This window comes from Hydractinia symbiolongicarpus, chromosome 2, assembly GCF_029227915.1.
Source record: "Hydractinia symbiolongicarpus strain clone_291-10 chromosome 2, HSymV2.1, whole genome shotgun sequence".
Classification (NCBI taxonomy): domain Eukaryota; kingdom Metazoa; phylum Cnidaria; class Hydrozoa; order Anthoathecata; family Hydractiniidae; genus Hydractinia; species Hydractinia symbiolongicarpus.
This window is the reverse complement of record NC_079876.1, coordinates 35969667-35975265: the sequence shown is the minus strand read 5'-3', so window position 1 is coordinate 35975265 and position 5599 is coordinate 35969667.

The window sequence follows — 5599 nt, the reverse complement described above, 5'->3', positions numbered from 1 at the left end:
CTCCCTACAACCATTCTTTTTTTTACAGTTTGTGAAGCTTTTGTGAGGAAAGAGTGTATGCAATATTATCGAAATAACTGATTTTTGTTGCAAACTGTCTTTCTTAGGCATTTTGGATTAAAATATTGTTTTAGAGGGCATATGCAGTAGATATATGTACCGAAATAATTAAATTTTGCAAACTTTGATTTTGTCGTTACCTCTCATTTTTTACATTTTGATTAAACTTTTGTGGGAGACCGTCGGTATGCGAAGGACCAAAATAAGAGATTTTAGTATTATTTAGAATTTGTATTTTGTGTTGCAAAATTGGTGCAAAAATTGACATAAAATAAACTTATATACAGATTGATTGCTGTTGTTTAACATGACTCATTATGACTTATATATATATTTTATGAAAATTTGTGACAGAATACTATGTGAGATTTGAAATTTTGTTTACTTTATTGATGGTAAAACAGCATGCAAATTGCTAAAAGGACTTTATTAATTTTAGATTTAAACACCGTTATTTTGTTGGCATTTTGTCTAAAGTTTGGTGAGGAAGGACCGTATGCAATATATCAAATAATGTTTTATTGCATTATAATTTATCCTTGCAAATCCCTTTTTAACACCTTAGATAAAAATTTCTACTTAGGCAAAATTTATTGTTTATTTTTCACATTTTGTGTCAACCTTTGGCAGGGTTTGCAATAAACTAACTGATTTTAACATATACAATGAGAGAGATTTGTGTTTGACATTGATCAGCTTTTTTGTATATATGTGGCGTTTTGAGTGATTTAAATTTTATGGGTGAGATGTATGTTGAAATGCTTTTAAAAACTTTTTTCCGAATAATTTTCGCATTTGTCAGATGGTCAGAGCAGTAATTTTAGTAGATTTAGATTTTAAATGTCACATATACACTGCAGTTGTTGGACACCTTCAATTTTTTTGTCATTTATATAATAATGCAGATGTAAGATGCGCACTGCTGTATTGTTTGTTTTTTGATGGACATATATCTGCTACATAAATTAAATGGAATACAGTGGATTCTTCCACGGGAAACAGCTAGTATATATTAATATCTATATATAATTTGGGAAGGAACAATAAAAAATTAATTAATATAACATGATTGATTCATAACTTACGGAACTGAGATATCATTTGGATTTATATAATAAAGCAATAATATGTGTTTAAGTAAAATCTTAGATCGATTAGTCCTGGAAGCACAGTCTCGCGAATTTTTCTTCTATTCACACCCACTAATATAAAAAATATTATAGGGACAAATTTATATACAACATGAATCATAAATATTCTTACGTGAACAAAAAATCTATTTTTAAAGTTGCTTTTCCCAAGAGCCACCAAGAAGGAAAAACCGCGTATTTGATTTTGATATTTTCGGAATTCAAGATCCGTCGATTTTAACTTTTGTAAGTTTAACGAATTTGAATCATTGTATATGAGAATTGAAACGAAAAGGATGGTTTTAGGTGAGCTAATTATATATTTTTTGTGTGCTATGGAGAACCTTTTTTTTATTTGTTTACATTTTATTGTTATAATTTTCATAAAGGCTTTCCAAACCGGTTAATAGGGAATTTTTTTTCTTTCTATGTTTAATCTTGTTTTAGAAACATTTAGGCATTTTAATGCTTTTAAGTTTTGTTTAATTAAGATTTGTATTGTGAAGGTTTGACCGAGAAAAGGAAGTGAGTATGGAAGGCAAGCATCCCGTCTGCGGAGAAACAAATTCTCACGGCGGATATAAATTCGGTAGTTTCTGCAAACCAATGGCCATCTACTACAATGCTGAATTCGTTGCATTGAATTGCTTCGAGAATGTTCCCAACACTTTTTACACATAAAATATGTGGATGTTTCTCGTGAAAATTTTTAAACAACATGTCAGCATTCTCTCGCAATAAAGAGGGTAACAATATTGCAGCGAGAGTCATCATGTATTCTAAAAGATAATTAAAATATGTATATTACTATTTTTCGGCAATTAGTCAGTTTCTTATAAAGTGGTTACTTATAAAAAAACGTGTATATGCTAAAGAGCAAATGTGTTTTAACATACCATGTTGAGAATAATAATAAATATTTTTAAAAGAAAATTACGAATATGAGACTTATTACCAAAAAAAGTAAAAACACAAAAGTTTTATAATTTTCATTTTTATCTTTTTATCTTCTCTTTTTTTATCTTTCACATTCTTAATTTTACGGCAAGTGTTGTAGAAAAAATATCAACCTTACCTTTACTACTTTATTTTTCACTCTGGTTATTTATTTCCTCCATCAACAGATCGACTTTAAAAGTCTTAGCAGGTTGAAAACCAAGAATTATTTTGTTCTTTAAGGTGAAGTAATCGTTCCATAATTGCGGCAAATCAATTTCCGTCACTCTTTTAAATTCATCCATAACCTGAATCGAGAACTTACATACAATCTGAAAAATATATGATTTAAAATTCATAAAAACTCTTGAAAAAATGTTTGAAAAATCAGAGTTTAAACCAAAGAGATGTTTATTTGTGGGATGACACCTGCATTTGATCTCCCAAAACAGGATATTCATCCAAGATATCAACAACTGTTCGTCCCTTTAATATTATTGCATTCCTTCTCATTGCAAACGTTTTATCCATTGCCGTCCTGATAGAATATATCCGGGAATATGGATGCGTATTATGTTTTCCGTTCATTTTTTTGATATGCAACTCCAACGTTCTTTCGTCTTCCCCATCCGGTGCCACTGGCAAAAAGTTAACCACACCCCACACATTTGTTTCTTTCGTGGCAACCTCGTTCTTTTTCTTTTTTTCACCCCTCCTTAAAAATTTGCAGCAACACATTCAGACACATCACCACACTTTCTTTTCCTGATGTTCTTGAAAAAGCTAAAAGACTTTTCCTCATTTTCCACTAAATAGATCAAAATAACACTGTTTTATGGGGAATTTATCTGGATTTATTCGTTTGGTATTATAGCATACTGTAATACGAAATGAATAAGTCTTTTTCTCAACTAAATATCAATATATTTTTCTTGCAACATTTATGTCTGGGGTGAAAATAAGTTGGTTTTGGATGTACTTTAATGTACTAACACGATTCTGTACATATTGCATGTATGTCTTTCCGCTTTTGATACAGGTCAGACCTATAGCAGAATCGGTAAGGCAAATTTGTTCTTTGATTTCCACTGTACCTTTTAAAGGCATCCACCACTCCCCTTAAAGCTAGGTACCCACTGGGCGTTTAAGTGCGTATATCTTAGTGTGCATATTTTAAACGCGATTATACACCCAGTAGGGACACTTATGCGCAGTTACATGCACTTATTCGCTCTTATACGCACATAAATGTCACATAACATAAGTGTTCTTTTATATGAGCAAATTCTTTAGAGGAGCGAAACCTGTAGAATTTAAATTTTAAGACTTAACTGGTCGAGTTTATCATTGTGCGTGCACTTTGTAATTTTCATTCTTAATTTTCTATATTTCATTTTAAGTCCTGTGCTGCCCTTTCTTCAATCTCTTTTTGATTTACATACACTTGTATGGTGATGCCCTTTTCAAATAAAGCATGTTCTCATACTCTTGCATTCCTTAATCTTGTGACCACTTCTGGTGCACAAAAAGCATCTTCCTTGATATTGCAGAATTCCTCTCTTTATTGTTGCTGTTATGCGATATTTTTTGTCCTTCTGCTTGAAATTGTCTTATCATACTCACATTGCTGGTAATAATGTCGCCAAGGTATTAGTATGTATTAGTTGCTTTTAAAATTCCACTTTTTAAGTTTTCTTGAATTTGCTTTACTATTGTTGTTCGAAAATTTTGATTATTTAAAAAATTGTTTTTTTCACAGTCGTTTATTTTTCCTCTTCTAACTGTCTACAGTTTCTAATTGTTGTTATAGTATTTTCGTTTCCCAGTGCTGTTATATCATCTACATATGTCATCAGTTTTATTACTAAATCACCATATCTGATACCTGTTCGTCCATTGATTTTAGTTTGTTGGTACTAATCCCACGCAAAGTGAACCCATATATAGTCCCTTGTCTAACGATTTTTTAACAGAGATTTTACTTGTAGTTCCAATTCGTTAACTTTGTTTATGTAGGCTTCCATGTTCATTTCTTCTATAGTGTTTACTTTGTCGGTAGGCATGTCGGTTTACCATAATTCTTTTATCCAATCTTAAAGCCAAAGTTTATCAAAAACATTTCTGTAAATCGCCATAAAAAGCATAAATTTTTTTTATAATATCTGTGGTCATCATCATCATGGATTCATCTGAGAAAGTGCGTTGTATAATAATAGAATCATTAGACTGGTCAAACTACGGCTTGTTGTTTTGTTATCTCATAATCATGAAGAAAATTTCTGTCATTTAATATTTCTCGAATATTTATATGAAGAATTTGTCTTTTTTGAAGCCCATTACTTAGAGGAGCAAAGTCTCTAGACTTTAAATTAAGACTTAACTGGGCGAGTTTATCATTGTGCTTGCACTTTGTAATTTTCCTTCTTTCCTCTTTGGTTTTTCATATCTTTTTATTTCCCTTTTTTTATATATATTGTTTTTATTTTCATATTCTTCCAACTATTGGGAATTTCCTGTCGATGTAGTATTTCGTTTAGTAAAATTAACAGTGTTTCTCGTAATTCTTTTTTTCTATATATTATATACTCATTTCTAAATGTCGCTATGTCTTCAGATCTCTTCGTTTTCAAAAATGGTATTGCTTTATTTAATTATTTACGTTTAAAAGAGAAGTTTTTTTTTATTTGTGCAGATTGGTTCAGAGCTCTTTAGACCAATCCTTATATATCTGTTGAATTTTATCGAAATTTTCTTGAGCATTTCTGTTATTGTTTTGCATAGCAACTTTTGTCTCCTTTTTGTTGTTCTTATGTTTTATAATGCTCCAAAGTTTTGGGTTATTTACTCCTCCAAATTTGTTATCTTATCTTAAAATTCTTTTTAGTGTTATCAATTTGTTGTTGTAGTTATTACCTTAAGTCTTGAAGTTAGTATACTTTTTTTATCTTGTTTTTTGTGTCGCTTAGTTCATTCTTAAGCTATTTTTTCAATTTCATTAGGAGGATATGTTTTTTTGAATTGTTGGTATATTGATCTTACATTGTTGAAAACATTTACTGGCAATTCTTAAGAAGTAATTCTCTCAATTTTCATATTTGCCATTCCAATTGGTACTTGATATAAATTCCCATTGTTTATTAATTGTTCCTACATTTCTTGTCTTTTATAACTCAAATTTAATATATGTTTGGTGTATGCTTGTTTTCTGATTTGCCTCCTTCAAATCTTTTAATATAGTGATTGCGTTATCATCTGTGTATGTTAACACACTTTTATTGATTGAGGAAGGTGTTATTTCTCTCTTCGTTCTATAAACATTCTCTTCACAAAATTAGCATTTTTCTGGTCTACTAAAATATAAACCAACGCTGACTTAGAGTAATCATCAACTCTAGTCCACAGTCCAGTGGTGGTGTTATTTGTGTATGCTATCTGTACTTTTTCCTGTTTCATCAATTTTAAGACTACTCCTC